Genomic DNA, 17,573 nt, shown 5'->3' on the forward strand with positions numbered 1-17,573 from the left:
TCCTAAGCGTTATTGTAGGCTATGGCTGATGCTGGGCTTTTATAATTGCGGCTTTGTCCGAGCGCATTAAAGGAGATGGAACTTTGCCTAGTACTATTAATATAATTGTGATCTGCTGTTTGTATGTATTTTTTTCATATTAATGTGTTTAAAGGGGTGATTAGCCTTGCATGCCCCACAATAGAGGTTGCTAGTTTTATAATTATTTTCTTTTGTTATTTTTAATTGTATTCAATAAAAACTATTTTGTTTTATTCCTTTGGTAATTATGCTTTTTCTGTTCACCTTTTCATTATGGTGTAACAGACGGGTTAGTATTGGTTATAGATGGCACATAAAATTATTGGATTGCAAAGTGATTATATTTCTCCCACCATGTCAGTGCCTGCTGAGATGTTGTCAAGTGAGAAAACTTGTTCATAGCAACCAATCACAGCTCAGCTACTTTTAACCAGCTCTGGTGAAATGAGAGATGCTTAGTGATTGGTTGCAAGGAAAACTGTTGCTCATAGCAACCAATCACAGCTCAGCTTCTTTTGAACAGCTCTGGTAAAATGAAAGATGCTACGTGATTGGTTGGTGATACACACACACATACATACATTCACTTTTATATGTAGAGATGTACATGAAAGTCAAATGGAGAGTAAGGACAGCAGACCAAAAGAAGTGGAAGCCAGCCTACTCCAATATGTTAAAGGGTTTTGTCTATTTTTAAATGGGTGCAGTTGTAAAGTGCTTGTAAAAATAAATAAGTCACGGCGAATAAGTCTCCTTACCTTGACAAGCCACAGCTGGCATGTCACTCTCCGCAAGGAGAAACCTTACTTGTTAGACCCTAGTCCAGAGCCTCTCACCTTGCCAAATCAGATCTCATACTTTGCACTGACGAGAGCCAACAGCTCGAAACACCGTGTCTGCAAATTGAGATTCTGATTTGGCTTGTATCCTAAGTCATACTACAAGACTCGTTAAAGGGTTGATTGTGACTTGTAGGATCGCTACTACCAATAGGTGGCGCTGTAGAGTAAAAGTCCTCTTTCTTTCTGAAGAGGCAATTTGCATATTATTTTCCCAGAGGAGCATTGCACGGCGAATAAGTCTCCTTACCTTGACAAGCCACAGCTGGCATGTCACTCTCCGCAAGGAGAAACCTTACTTGTTAGACCCTAGTCCAGAGCCTCTCACCTTGCCAAATCAGATCTCATACTTTGCACTGACGAGAGCCAACAGCTCGAAACACCGTGTCTGCAAATTGAGATTCTGATTTGGCTTGTATCCTAAGTCATACTACAAGACTCGTTAAAGGGTTGATTGTGACTTGTAGGATCGCTACTACCAATAGGTGGCGCTGTAGAGTAAAAGTCCTCTTTCTTTCTGAAGAGGCAATTTGCATGTAAAAATAAACAATTTTTCAACTTAGCTATATAGGATTTTTAATTCCATAATGATGGCTTGATGCCTAGGTTTCTGGCCACTTCTGAAGTATATCAGAGGTGGTTAGTCTCTTAGGCAAGGAACACAGAACTTGTAATTTCTTTTGCTTTTCGGTAGCTTGTTAGTATTGCTCTGAAGCTGGCTGAATTGGAGTTAGCCTGCTTCAGTGTCCCTGCACTCTCCTAACTTCAGAGGCAAAATGTCCTCTGCTTACAGTACTGGAGAGAGCACAGTTCAACAAGTATCACAACAATGACACAGGTCTTAACTGTCAGTCATCAGGAGCGCATGTTCCCCAGCATGGAGTAGGTAGGAGGGTAGTGTGCTCCTGAAGATAGAGCCAGTGAAAACTCCTACCACTGCAGATAGATTTAAAGACTGTTTTTTTCCTCCTCTTCTTCCAAGATGCATATTTTTTTCTATTTCCAGTAGATGCCATGTGCGCAAGGGTCATGTAATATTTGTGTGGCGGTTAAAAGTGGGCCCCCCAAAGTCAATGTTACTGGTGGGCCCTTGGCACCCTAGTCCGACACTGAAGGCAACAGTGATTCCAGTGGTGATAGGAGCACTTGGAGCAGTGACCCCTAAGTTGGAAGAATGGCTACAACAGATCCCAGGAGCAACATCTGAGCTCTCTGTCTAGAAAAGTGCAATGCTAGGGACAACTAAGATCCTGCTCAGAACCCTCAAACTCCCAGGCCTCTGGTATAGGACCCGAGAATGAGAAAGGACAAAAAAGACCACCCTCATTGGGGGTGAGAGGGAAGTTTTATATTGTTTTTATTTAAAGAAGTTTAGGCTTTTTTTTATATTTTTTAAAACTTTTTTTTCATACTTTATGCTTTTTATTTGTCCCTTTATTTAACCCCTTTCCTACATTAGATGTACTATTCCGTCCATGTGACCTGGGACCTAAGTCCCAAGGACGGAATAGTACGTCATAGCGATCAGGGGCGCCCCCCGTGGGGAGCGCCGCTGATCGCAGCCGGGTGTCAGCTTCTTATCACAGCTGACACCCGGCACTATGTGTCAGGGGTGGTCACAGACCACCCCCTGGACGTTAACCCCCGACACACCGCGATCAAACATGGTCACAGTGTGCCGGGGCATAGGAGAGAAGCGCGTAGGGAGGGGGCTCCCTCCATGCTTCCCTGAGACCCCCAGAGCAGCGCGATGTGCTGCGCTGCTCTGGAGGCCTCCTTCCCTTCAGGTCCCCGGATCCAATATGGTGGCGGGGACCTTCGGGGGCCTGCAGGAAGCCGGATTCCTCTCTGAGGAAGCCTGTGCAGCGCCTGTGTCAGATCGGTGATCTGTCACAGCGATTTGTGATGTGTCAGATCAGCGATCTGTCACATGACAGTAATGTCCCCCCTGGGACAGTGTAAGTTTAAAAAAAAAAAAAAAGTGTAAAAATAATTTATAAAAAATCGCTGAATAAATTAAAAAAAAAATATTCCCTAATAAATTCATTTTTTGAAAATAAAAAAAACAATAAAAGTACACATATTTGGTATCACCGCATCCGTAAGGACCCGCCCTATAAAACTGTACCACTAGTTAACCCCTTTATTGAACCCCTTAAAAAATAAAAATAAAAACGAAGCAAAAAATAATGCTTTATCATCATACCGCCGAACAAAAAGTGCAATAACGCGCAATCAAAAAGACGGACATAAATAACCATGGTACTGCTGAAAACGACATCTTGTCCCGCAAAAAATGAGCTGCCACACAGCGTCATCAGCAAAAATAAAAAAGTTATAGCTCGCAGAGTGAAGCGATGCAAAAATAATTATTTTTTATATAAAATTGTTTTCATAGCATAAAAGCGCCAAAACATAAAAAGACATAAATGAGGTATCGCTGTAACCATAATGACCCGAAGAATAAAACCGCCTTATCAATTTAACCGCATGCGGAACGGTGTAAACGCACCCCCCAAAAGAAATTCATGAAATGCTGGTTTTTGTTCATTCTGCGTCCCAAAAATCGGAATAAAAAGCGATCAAAAAATGTCCCGAAAGGGATACCAATCGAAACGTCAACTCGTCCCGCAAAAAATAAGACCTCACATGAGTCGGTGGGTTAAAATATGGAAAAATTATAGCTCTCAAAATGTGGTAATGCATAAACTATTTTTACAATAAAAAGCATCTTTTAGCGTGTGACAGCTGCCAAACATAAAAACCCGCCATAAATAGTAAATCAAACCCCCCGTTATCACCCCCTTAGTTAGGGAGAAATAATATAATTAAAAAAAATGTATTTCCATTTTCCCATTAGGGTTAGGAATAGGGCTAGGGTTAGGGATAAGGTTAGGGCTTAGATTAGGGTTAGGGGTGTGCTGGGGTTAGGGTTGAAGTTAGAATTGGGGGGTTTCCACTGTTTTGCACATCAGAAGCTTTCCAAACTGGACATGGCGTCCAATCTCAATACCAGCCAAAAAAGTCAAATGGCGTTGCTTCCCTTCCGAGTTCTGCCATGCAAACAAATAGTGGTTTACCCCCACATATGGGGTATCAGCGTACTCAGGACAAATTGCACAATAGCTTTTGGGGTCCTGTTACCCTTGGGAAAATAAAAATTGGGGTGAAAATATCATTTTTGTGGAAAAAATATGATCTCTTAATTGTACGGCTGTACGTTATAAACTTCTGTGAAGCCCTTGGGGGTTCAAAGTGCTCACCATATATCTAGATAAGTTCCTTGGGGGGTCTAGTTTCCAAAATGGGGTCACTTGAGGGGGGTTTCCTCTGTTTAGGCACATCAGGAGCTCTCCAAACGTGACATGGCATCCGATCTGAATTCCAGCCAATTTTGCAGTGAAAAAGTCAAACGGCGCTCCTTCCGAGCTCTGCCATGCGCCCAAACAGTGGTTCCCCCCACATATCAGGTATCGGCGTACTCAGGACAAATTGCACAATAACTTTTCCAGTCTAATTTCTCCTGTTACCCTTGGTAAAATAAAAAAAATTAACCTGAAGCAATTTTTTGTGTGAAAAAAAGTTAAATGTTCATTTTTTTTTTTTAAACATTCAAAAAATTCCTGTGAAGCACCTGAAAGGTTAATAAACTTCTTGAATCTGGTTTTGAGCACCTTGAGGGGTGCAGCATTTAGAATGGTGTCACTTTGGGTATTTTCTATCATATAGACCCCTCAAAGTGACTTCAAATGTGATGTGGTCCCTAAAAATAAAATAGTGTTGTAAAAATGTGAAATCGCTGGTCAACTTTTAACCCTTATAACTTCCTAACAAAAAAAAATTTTGGTTCCCAAATTGTGCTGATGTAAAGAAAACATGTGGGAAATGTTATCTATTACATTTTTTGTGTGCCATATCTCTGTGATTTAAGAGCATAAAAATTCAAAGTTGGAAAATTGCAAAATGTTCAAAATTTTTGCCAAATTTTCATTTTTTAACAAATAAGCGCAAGTTATATGAATGAAATTTTACCACTAACATGAAGTACAATATGTCATGAGAAAACAGTGTCAGAATCACCAGGATCCATGGAAGCATTCCAGAGTTATTACCTCATGAACGGACAGTGGTCAGAATTGTAAAAATTGGCCCGGGCATTAACATGCAAACCACCCTTGGGAGTAAAGGGGTTAAACCCTTCAGTTGGGTGAATCATTGTTCTATATATACACTGCAATACACCTTTCACAGTAAGCTATGAAGCCCTGTATATGACTAGGCTTCAAAGAAGTGCCACATGTCATGCACAGGGACCTTTACACCTTGGATCGCGCATCTTAAATTCAGCTGTTATAAATTGCTTCGGAGTTCGGCTCCAATTTTAGGATGTAACAGGCAGATTTTTTTTCTTACTTTTTATTAGTTTTCTTGACTTAAACCTGCAATCAGATCTGATCACTAATATGCAAAAGAGTATATGTCAAATAGTGTGCTTGAATCAATCATGAAAAAACTGTCCAAAAGAAAGTATAGAACACATGAAATACTTATATTTTTATTCAATGAAACTGTATAGAGGCATGATTATAAAATCATATATAAAAGGAAAGTATAAGATCACAAATAAATAACAGCACATGATATGGAATGTGAAAAAAGGAATGCATAGAAATAAAAAGAACAGAGATCAGTACCAGAATTTTGTATATGAATCAAGTCTACATAGGGACATATAAAGTTCAGTATGCATATACATAATGAAACTGGTATAATGGAATATAAGCAAAAACATACCGTAATTATATAAAGTGCAAATTGTAGGCAATATGTCACAGAGAGGCTGATCCATAGAATGAATAAATTATGCAGTATCCCTGTAAAAAGAGAATAATTAGATTGATTAGATTGAAATAAAGACCTTAATATACAGTACATGTGCACTTGCATAAACATAAATATGTTCACATTTTTAAGGAGAAAAATGTGAAAAATAATAATTATATAAAATATAAATATGACATACACTCACTGGCCACTTTATTAGGTACACCATGCTAGTAACGGGTTGGACCCCCTTTTGCCTTCAGAACTGCCTCAATTCTTCGTGGCAGAGATTCAACAAGGTGCTGGAAGCATTCCTCAGAGATTTTGGACCATATTGACATGATGGCATCACACAGTTGGCGCAGATTTGTCGACTGCACATCCCTGATGCGAATCTCCCGTTCCACCACATCCCAAAGATGCTCTATTGGATTGAGATCTGGTGACTGAGGAGGCCATTTGAGTACAGTGAACTCATTGTCATGTTCAAGAAACCAATCTGAGATGATTCGAGCTTTATGACATGGCGCATTATCCTGCTGAAAGTAGCCATCAGATGTTGGGTACATTGTGGTCATAAAGGGATGGACATGGTCAGCAACAATACTCAGGTAGGCTGTGGCGTTGCAACGATGCTCAATTGGTACCAAGGGGCCCAAAGAGTGCCAAGAAAAAATTCCCCACACCATGACACCACCACCACCAGCCTGAACCGTTGATACAAGGCAGGATGGATCCATGCTTTCATGTTGTTTACGCCAAATTCTGACCCTACCATCCGAATGTCGCAGCAGAAATCGAGACTCATCAGACCAGGCAACGTTTTTCCAATCTTCTACTGTCCAATTTCGATGAGCTTGTGCAAATTGTAGCCTCAGTTTCCTGTTCTTAGCTGAGAGGAGTGGTACCCGGTGTGGTCTTCTGCTGCTGTAGCCCATCTGCCTCAAAGTTCGACGCACTGTGCGTTCAGAGATGCTCTTCTGCCTACCTTGGTTGTAACGGGTGGCAATTTGAGTCACTGTTGCCTTTCTATCAGCTCGAACCAGTCTGCCCATTCTCCTCTGACCTCTGGCATCAACAAGGCATTTCCGGCCACAGAACTGCCGCTCACTGGATTTTTTTTCTTTTTCGGACCATTCTCTGTAAACCCTAGAGATGGTTGTGCGTGAAAATCCCAGTAGATCAGCAGTTTCTGAAATACTCAGACCAGCCCTTCTGGCACCAACAATCATGCCACGTTCAAAGGCACTCAAATCACCTTTCTTCCCCATACTGATGCTCGGTTTGAACTGCAGGAGATTGTCTTGACCATGTCTACATGCCTAAATGCACTGAGTTGCCGCCATGTGATTGGCTGATTAGAAATTAAGTCTTAATACACAGTTGGACAGGTGTACCTAATAAAGTGGCCAGTGAGTGTATATCATATATATGTATATTGTATTGTTTAGCGTTCCCTTTATTGTTTTTAAACAGTATATATTGAATAGATGGCATAATAAAGAAAAATGAGTCAATTCCTAATGAAAAACATGTTTCATGAAACAAGTCCCAAATTACAACTGTAAAAAAGAGAAAAAAAATAAAAATACATAAAAGAATCAAATGACAAAGATTAAATAACAGAAAAGTCATAAAAAATAAATGAAACTGATTGATTCATTAAGGCTCTTAGGGGATTTGGTATCAATAGTAGTAATCCAACACACATTGGCACCAAAAGTTTTTTTTCCAGTCACCTGCTCTGTTATTGGTTAATCCTTTATCAATGCCTCTTACTTTTAACAAAGTTTGATCATGGTTGCGGAAAATCTTGAATTGTCTTGGAAATATCTTAAATTTTGCTGACCTTATTTACTGCCTGTAATGCCAACACATGCTGTCTAATTCTCCTTTGTATAGTGCTGTGCAAATTAATTGGGACACAGCATTTTTTTAAGTAAAATGGTAAGTCGGTTACCAGTCAGTGATTCAAACCAGCTTTAACTGCTTTGAACAGATGTGAGTGCCTGTGGTGTGAGTGAATCATAGATTCATAAAATCGTAGAGTTGGAAGCGACTTCCTGGGCCATCTGCCTGTGGTTTGAGTGCCTGTGGTGTGAGTGCCTGTGGTGTGAGTGCCTGTTCAAAGCAGTTAAAACTGGTTTGAATCACTGACTGGTAACCAAATTACGATTTTACTTAAAAAAAAATGCGTTGTCCCAATTAATTTGCACAGCACTGTAGCTCCCATGTGGTGAGACCCACATACATTTTGTCACAATGGCATCTTGTGCTGTGACTCTTACAATTATTGGCATTTTGTGCTGTGACTATACAGTATTGCAAGATATTGTAAGTGTGATCATATATGTATGGGCTTTTGTTGAGTCCAAAAAATAATTAGTGCTTTTATTATTGGGGCATACTAAAACTAGCAGCATGGGCGACAGCCCCACTTTTGGCATCTGGAACCAAAAAATGGTTTGTTTTTTGTATATCTGTCATAGTGGCTCCTAAATAATAAGTCTCCAAAATTTCAAGCTCGTTAGTATATGAAGGTAACATTGTGAGAGATACAGTCCTGATCATCGTTATTGGCACCCATGAAATTTAAGTACATAATGTGGCATATCTCCTGAAACAAAGTATCAAGTGAAACAGTTGTTTTTCATAGAGCACTCGTGTTAAATAGAAAAGAGCAAATGATAAACAATATTTAACAAAAAACAATGGGAGGGAAAAACCTAAAGCTTGCTATGACACTGGTATTCAGTGACGGATCTTAATAGGGGCGGATGGGGCGGTCGCCCCGGGCCCAAGGTTTTTTGGGGGCCCAGGAGCCAATCCGAAGCCGCCGCCGCAGCGCAATTTTGGCTTCCCCCAATAGTCGCGTGTCGCGGCAATTGTCGGCGGCTGCGCTGCGCTGAATGGCTGGCTCAGTCACCTGATCCTCCTCCCCTCTCTCCGCAGCGTCCGCGCTCGTTCCGGCCAGCAACTGGCATCACGTGGCTGCATCAGAGTGACGCTGGCCACTCACACTCTGGCAGCAGCTCCTCTGTTCCCTCCCCTTCGTTGGTGTCCATAGATACAGTGGGGCCCGGCAACTGACAGCCCAGCCGACGCCGTGTATCACAGGAGGAAGAAGAACTCTCTGATGCCTGGTGGACAGTGTTGCAGCAGCAGCACTGCCTGTTCCTCACCTCTCCGAACTTGGGGGTAAGTCGCAGCAGGGTGGGGCGGAGGTATGTTATGACTGACTCATGTGGATGTGGGGAAAAACACTCTTTGTTATACATGTATTTTAGCCCTTGTTGATTGCTCATTAAATATTATAAACTGAATGTACTTTTCCTGCCTATTGATGATTACCCTCTAAGAGTACACCGCATAACATCTGGGCCTCCGTCCTTGATTGCCGGCACACGTGTTTTAGCCCTACCACATCTTTCTCTCACCTACTTTATGTGGATGTGGGGGGCATGGGGGGGTGGGCAGGGGGGGGCCTTGGTCAAGAGGGGTGCCGGGTGCCCAGACTTTAGGAACAGCCTCGGACCAGTGAGCAGTGCATTGCACGCATTATGTAACGTAACCCATTCAGGTCCTCACATCACGTCCCCTATGGCCAGGTTCACATTGGGCGATTTTGTGCGTATTGGCCGTAGGCCTACAGCTTATGTGCAACGTCTTTTTAGGCCATGTCCACACATGGCGGAATGGTGGCGGGTTTTCCGTATGGACCCGCAGCAAACCAAGTGCTGCGGTCTGTACGGCTGTCAATTCCCGCACGGGGACCGCAGCGCTCAGCTAGCTGTATTTATGCATGATGGTTTCAAACTGCACAGGTGAGAGATCCTTTTCAAAACTTAAACGAATTAAAAATGAGTTGAGGAGTCAAATGGGACAAGACAGACTCAATCATCTCTCTTTAATGAGCATTGAACAAGAGCTTTTGAAGAGTCTAGACCTCTCAGAAATCATCAACGACTTTAGCACCAAAAAATCCTGCCGAAAAAGTCTGTGAGCAGTTTATGATCTTCAGTGTCAAAAAAAATCCGAGTTTCTAGTCCATTAAGAAATTGTTGCCTGTGCTCATTGCACTTTTCCTGTTAGGCTACCACCAACACAGATATACATCTGTATAGATAAATAATTATGTTGAATTATTGTTTAATATTATGTTTACATGTTCTTATTTGCACTTACATGTGGTACGGTGAATGTAGCCTTATGTTTACCTTGTATGAAGAAATACAGGCCAGTATATACCACATTATATATTTTGACTGTTGATTTTGAGGAATATTTAATATTATTTATATTGTTTGACCATACAATAAAATTTGTGGTGAGAGAAAAGTAATTTTTCTTTGTTTTTATGGTCTAATAAATGTTACAATTTGTATACCTAAAAATCAGCATATGCAGTGTTTTTGTGAGAAGAGCCACAAAATTTTGACAGAAAATGTTTTCCTGGGAACGGGGTACTGGGGCCCAGGTTTTATGAACAGCCCCGGGCCCATGGTCCACTTAATCCGCCACTGCTGGTATTGGCGCTCTTTACATTAAATTAGAATGGAAATCACAAATGGGAATTAACTATAATTAATTGTCAGTGCCATGTGACATGACATGTGAATCAGCCAATGAATGAGGATTTGAGTGTTTTAAAAAGCCACATGGTTCGCCCTGCTCTTTTGTCATTATGGTGAGGGCAAAGGAGCTGTCGGAGGACATCAGAACTGCTATTATTAGCAAAAACAAGACTTCCAAAAGGTATAAGGCCATCTCTCCAAAGAACTTGGTATCCAAGTTTCAACAGTGTGCAATGTTATTAAGTTTTCCTTGGCATGGTACTGTCAAGAACCATCATGAGACAGCATTGAGAGTAGAATGACTTATGTCTCTCTAGTTATAGCCCTATGGCACTTTACAACAAGTTAGTCCCCTGAAGAGTTTACTTGGATGAAACGCGTTGGGACACCCTCTTAGGGAAAGTGCAGGGCATGTGCAATATAGGGTGAGCTGTGGACTGCCCTTGTCAGGGCGGGAGTTTGGGGATTAGATGACGGTTAGCCCCATAGTTATTTGACAGGGTATTGTCTTCGCTGTTCTCCATTGACTACACAGAGGATCTATGGAGACTCCCGGCCCTTCATCTTTTTTGGTGAGATTGTTCCGTTTCTTTATCTATGTCTCACCTTTTTGCTTACATATGTGGCCACATACAATCTATTTGGCCTTTCTATTATTAAAATATATGTGCAATCAGGCTATGGCATTTATATGTTGAATTGTTATTAATTGCTGTATCCTTCAGATATTTTGTTACCTATGCTACAGATTATTAGGTGGCAATTTACATCCTTTATAATGCATCTAGGTGGTTTTCTTCCCTTTTAGGGACCTCATATTAATTTGGCATTTTTTAACCTTATTCACATTTGAGTGACACACATTCATTAGTTTTTTTAATTAACAGATTAAAAGCTATGTTTTAATTCCACCTATTGCTATATATTCATTAATTTTTGGGTGAGATTTGATTTGTGTCAATTTTTGACAGAAATTGTCCTGTGATTTATTGTCAAAAACAAGACTTCCAAAAGGTATAAGGCCATCTCCAAAGACCTTGGTATCCAAGTTTCAACAGTGTGCAATGTTATTAAGAAATTTTCCTAGCATGGTACTGTCAAGAACCATCATGAGATGTGTTCGAAAGTTGGTGCAAATGGTTGGATAAACACCACGTCAAACATCCAAAGATCTGAAGGCTAACCTGGAACAGTCTTTTGATATTGTTTCAGCAAGTATCATATGCCGCACACTAAACTAAGCAGATATTTATGGACGAAGGCCAAGAAATAAAACATTGCTGAAGAATATACATAAAAAGGAATGACTGATCTTTGCTAAAGAGAACCTTGACAAACCACAATCCTTCTAGGAAAATGTTCTGTTGCTAGATGAAACAAAAATAGAGCTTTTTGGCAATGCAAAACAATCGTATGTTTACAGATGATGCAAAGAAGCTTATAAGGAAAAGAATACTCTACCAACAGTTAAGCATGGTGGAGGATCCATAATACTGTGGGATTGCGTGGCTACGTCTAGTACTGAAGGCCGTGATCATATCACAGGAATCATGAAGTCAGAGAATTATCAAAAGATTTTAGTGAAATGTCCTACCCACTGTAAGAAAACTTGGTTTGAGTCAAATATCATAAGATCATGGGTCCTCCAACAAGACAATGACCCAAAGCACGCACCCAAAAGTACACAGAAAAGCTTTAAAAAGAAAAAAATGGACTGTTTTAAAATGGCCAGAGATGAAAAATTGGAAATCTTTGTATGCAAATTGCCTCTTCAGAGAGAAAGAGGACTTTTACTCTACAGTGCCACCTATTGGTAGTAGCGATCCTACAAGTCACAATCAACCCTTTAATGAGTCTTGTAATATGACTTAGGATAAAAGCCAAATCAGAATCTCAATTTGCAGACACGGTGTTTCGGGCTATTGGCCCTCATCAGTGCAAAGTATGAGATCTGAGTTGGCTAGGTGAGAGGCTCTGGACTGAGGTCTAATGGGTAAGGTTTCTCCTTGTGAAGAGTGACATACCAGCTCTGGCTTGTCAAGGTAAGGAGGCTTATTCGCCGTGCAATGCTCCTCTGGGAAATTTAATATGCAAATTGCCTCTTCAGAGAGAAAGAGGACTTTTACTCTACAGCGCCACCTATTCGCATTGCATGGATATCCTGAGTACACAGGCAAGGGTTAATAGTGCGGTGGAGATATCACGTATCTATTATGTTAGAAATAAGAAATAACTTATAGAAAAGGAACCAAAAAGTCTGGTACTGTACATACAAAATCTAGTATAGGAGATGACTGTGGCTAATGAAATTGTGTAAGGTGGACATAATGGCTATAAGGGACCAGGCTAATGGGTTCATAAATCATCCCATATAAAATCTGCACCTGAATCCACATAAATAAGCCATGGCTGAACGTCACACTAAACAAGTCAGTAATACACCAAATGGAAAGTATAAAGCACCTATAAATACCTGAGCCCATAGACCACAGAACCAGATGGAGTGGATGAAACGGGCGACCCCCTCACCCTGACATATGTTTCGCTCTTAGCTTCTCCGTGGGCCCCCCTTCACTATGCTGTTGTATAGGTGACCCTGTTAACCACATTCTTTGGATAGTATTGGGGTTCTCCCTACTGGGCATTTTGTGGTAACTTGTTTTGTCCTATTTTTTACTTTCTATTACTGTTTTTATAGATTGATAATATAGTTCTAATTTTGATCTTCATACATGGTTCTCTTCTTCCGGCTAGCTATATATACTTATCCGATTTTGGTTATTCATTGCTTGAAGTGCCATAGTTGGTTTATATGGACTCCATTGGATAAATTTAGAAACATTTGAAGGCTGTCATCAATGCCAAAAGGTCTGCAGCTAAGTATTAATTAGGGGTGCCTTTATTGCTGCACATGCTGCTAATTATGATTCTTCTATGAAACTGCAATATGTAAGTTGAAAAACAATCTTTCACTGTTGTATTACTTTGGACCACTAATTAAAAATCCTGAGGATATAACTATGGCACATTTCCATTTATTAAGATTTTGTACTGTCTATGAACAAAATGAAGTGGTGCCAATAATGATGAGTAGCACTGTGTGTTGTTTAATAGTAGTATCAAGTTTTAACATATTTCAATATTTTTGAGGACCTTCTGCATTTCTGGATTCCTTGAATTGTAGGAGAAGATTAATCTTATCTAATTCTTATTTGTCATCTCCGTTATGTGTTGTTGATGTAGTAAATCCCCTTTCATAGCAGATCTTGCTTTGCAATAACTTCTTTGGATAAATTTTTCATTGTACCCCTTTTTTAGGAACTTTTTTTCAAATCAATGGCTTGATGTTCAAAATAATTGTCTCTTGAACATGCGATCAATGAGACTTTTCGTATGTGTCGACTGTGCATGTAATGGAGCATTAGCTGCTTTCAGTTACCAACTGAAAGGTCGCCTCGACATTGCGTTAAAATGCAATAATTGGCGATCAAAAGAACATATCTGCACCAAAATGGTATCTTTAAAAACGCCAGCTGGGCATGCAGAAAATAAGCCCTCACCCAACCCAAGATCACAAAAAATGGAGACGCTACAGGTATCGGAAAATGGCGCAATTTTTTTTAAAACAAGGTTTGGAATTTTTTCACCACTTAGATAAACATTAACCTAGACATGTTTGGCACCTATGAACTCAAAATGACCTGGAGAATCATAATGGCAGGTCAGTTTTAGCATCTAGTGAACATGTTGAAAAAAAAAAAACACAAGTGTGGGATTGCACTTTCCTTGCAATTTCACCACGCTTGGAATTTTTTTCCTGTTTTTGAGTACACGATATGGTAAAATCAATGGTGTCGTTCAAAAGTACATCTCGTCCCGCAAAAAACAAACCCTCACATGGCCATATTGACAGAAAAATAAAAAAGTTATGGCTCTGAGAAGAATGGGAGTGAAAAACAGAAACGCAAAACCGAAAATGGGCTCCCGCGCGAAGGGATTAAAAATTAAGAAAATTAAGTTACTTGCAAAAATATACAAATGTAGAAAATAAAATTGAATCCTCTTGTTTATGAAAGAGCATCTTAAAAATTAAGTTACTTGCAAAAAGATACAAATCTATTAATGCTCTCAATTTGTCAGTTTCCATCTGAAAACTTGATTATTTTCAAATCATGGAGATCGCATTGGTATTTTTGTCCCTTGGTATCTTTACTCTGTCTTTCCCAGTTAATAAAGGATTCATCCATATCCTGGTAGTATTTGTCTAGGTCAGACGAAGTCGTTAATGTTGTTAGTTGGCCGTGCATTTTTTCTATTTCCTGGCCAGTTCTGTTATAGTTTTAATGTTTTTCTTCTTATTTTTGAATAAACATTTTAGCACAATTATTGCACACATCTTCCTATTGTGTTATAAAACCCATATTGTTCTTTTCATAAGAGAGGAAAACTTAAACTCTGAGATCCATATGAACTTCTGGAGTGAGATTGTTGCACTGAAAGTAAAGAGGCTGAATAATATTGCACGCCCCACTTTTCAGTTTTTGAATTTCCACAAAAATTTAAAATAACCAATAAATTTTGTTCAACTTCACAATTGTGTCCCACTTGTTGTTGATTCTTCAGCAAAAACTTACATTTGGTATCTTTATGTTTGAAGCATGATATGTGGGAAAAGTTTGAAAAGTTCCAGGGAGCCGAATACTTTCGCAAGGCACTGTATGTGATGCTAATTAGCGGTTAAACCTTAAATTTAACATGTCGCTTTTGTCACATTATTTTCAGGGGTACCATCCTTTCTGTCCAGGCCTATTTCATGAGTTTTATTTTTTTTTTAATTCTGTGGAAGCATGGTTGAAAAGCAATGTCTGACTTTCATTTGTTCATTTTCATAGATTATTTATTTAATATTACTTTTGTCAGAATCAAGTTATTTCTGTGACCAATGTGAGTTTTTCTGTCATTAAATGAGGGGTACAAACAATTTTGACCACGTGTGTACATGGCATCCCATCCAAGTGTACTTGGACCCATATCAACCTTGGTATACATGGCCCCGATTCCCATCCTGGTATACATCGCCCTCATCCTGGAATACATGGCCGCCATCCCCATTATGATATATATGACCCCCATCCAGGTATACATGGCCCCCTGTTGTGAACTCATTTTCTGGTTTACCTCTGGCTTCTGATAAGGGTGGTGGAGCTGGCTGTGTTGACAGAGGAGTTGTGAGTTCTCCATCCGGGCTCCCTCTAGTGGTGACAGTAGGTAATGAAGCTGATCTAAATGGCAGAGATCTGCCACCTGAGGAGGAGGACTGTGAGTGGACATCAGGAATCTCTTACTGGATTTAAGACAGCTGACTCCCTAATTTTGTGCTGGTGATTTTTTCCTGCCCTGAGGTTCTTGTTTCCAGTTCTGTTCCTGCATTCTCAAGCTAAGTGTGCTCTGCTATTTTTTCACATGAGATTTGGTCTGGTTTGCTGAGTTTTTGTGGTCAGCCAGCCCCTGCTGGGGCTGTGCTGAATTTCCATTCTTATGTCTCTGTTTATGCCAGTTTGCTTTTTGTCCCTGATCAGATTGGTGTCTTTTTGCTCTGTCTTCAGAATATACCAGAGTGCTGATATAGGGAATTGAAGTCTAGCGACTTCAGGGTTTTTGTTATCAGAAAGTGTTGGACATATTTTGGCAGGGTTTTGTGCATGATTGCAGACAGCATCTTTCCTTTCCTGTCCTTTCTAGTTAGTGTGGGCCCCATCATTTGCTCAGCCTATTTTTCTATCTGTGTTTGTGTTTTCATCTTGTCTCACCGACAATACATGTTTGGGGGCTGTCTATTGCTTAGGGGTCTGCTCTGGGGCAGTTTAGATTTCCCCTTTTCTTGCTTTAGGCTTATTTAGTTCTCCGGCTGTGACGAGGCATCTAGGATCATCGTAGGTACGCTCCACGGCTACTGCTAGTTGTGTGGATAGGATCAGTGGTCTGCAATTCGCTTAGTTACTAACCTCTCTGGTTTTCTGTGGCTTAGCTTGTTTTTGTTTTTCCTCCTCGGTGACTCAATCATAACAGCCCCCATCCAGGTATACATGGTTCCCCTTCCTGGTATACATGGCCCCCCTTCCCCATCCTGGTAAACATGGCCCACGTCCTCAACCTGGTATACATGGCCCTCATCTCCATCCTGGTATACATGGTCCTCGATCCTCATACTGGTGTACATACCCCACATCATAGTATATATGGCCTCCCATCCCCATCCTGGTATACATGGCACCCCTGACTGGTACACATGGCACCCCTTCCCCATCCTGGTATACATGGCCCCTGTCCTCATCCCCATCCTGGTATACATGGTGTCACGTCGCTGTCAGACTCAGGGCCTGCTGTCCCGGCCTCAGCCACTAGGAGGCGCCAGACTGTCACATCGCCGTCTGACTTGGGGCCTGCTGTTCCTGCCTCGGCCACCGGGAGGCGCCGTGGTTCACCCCAGAATGATGGCGGCGACAGAGAAGGGGCTCCTGCGCAGGCATCTGGCGGACGCAGGCTCCGCTCCTCTGTCAGTCATGAAGGGGTTGGTGCATCACCATCTGGCCTGGTCCTGGGGGCGGTCCTGATGACACCATCAGTCCGGGAACCTGTGAGGGATGACCTGATCCCTCAAATACCTTGGGACTGGTCTTGCAAGCCGCCGGATATATTCCTGGTTCCACTGTGTGCTACGGTGTGAATTGCTATTGTTTGACTCTAACCTCAGCCTGTATTTCTGACCCCTCTACTGCCTGACGATTTTGTACCTCTGCTGCTCTCCTGGTTTGTGACCTTGGCCTGGATATTCGACTCTGCCACTGCCTGCCCATTCGGTACCTCCGTTGCTCTCCTGACTTCTGTCTACGTTTTTGGTTCCCTGCCTTTTTTCCTTGGCGACCGTCCTGCTCTGGTCCACTGCTCCTCTAGACAGCCACCCCCTGGGCCTTGCTACAATTCCAGATCCCTGTATAGGGGTTAAGGGTCTCGGGGTTTCTCGGGGTGCTGTCCCTATTGCAGCCCAGATTCGCGGACGGACGTCACGTTATATCTAGCCATAAAAAAAAATACTGCTTCTTGTGTATATATCCAACATATACAAAAGCAGTCTCCCTGAACTGTTTTTTTTTACTTCTCCTGCCTGAGTTGATTTTTGGCCTAAACACCTGTTACTCGCTTCAGTGCACAACCTGGAGGATCACTCCCATCTTCCAGCACAAGCATGCTGCAGTCTGGAGACTTCAGGAAGAAAGCTGAACGTCAGAGATCCACACTCCTGGGACATCGGCCC

Source organism: Dendrobates tinctorius, unplaced genomic scaffold, assembly GCF_039654945.1.
Source record: "Dendrobates tinctorius isolate UK_male_01 unplaced genomic scaffold, ASM3965494v1 ptg000035l, whole genome shotgun sequence".
In the NCBI taxonomy this organism is placed as follows: Eukaryota; Metazoa; Chordata; class Amphibia; order Anura; family Dendrobatidae; genus Dendrobates; species Dendrobates tinctorius.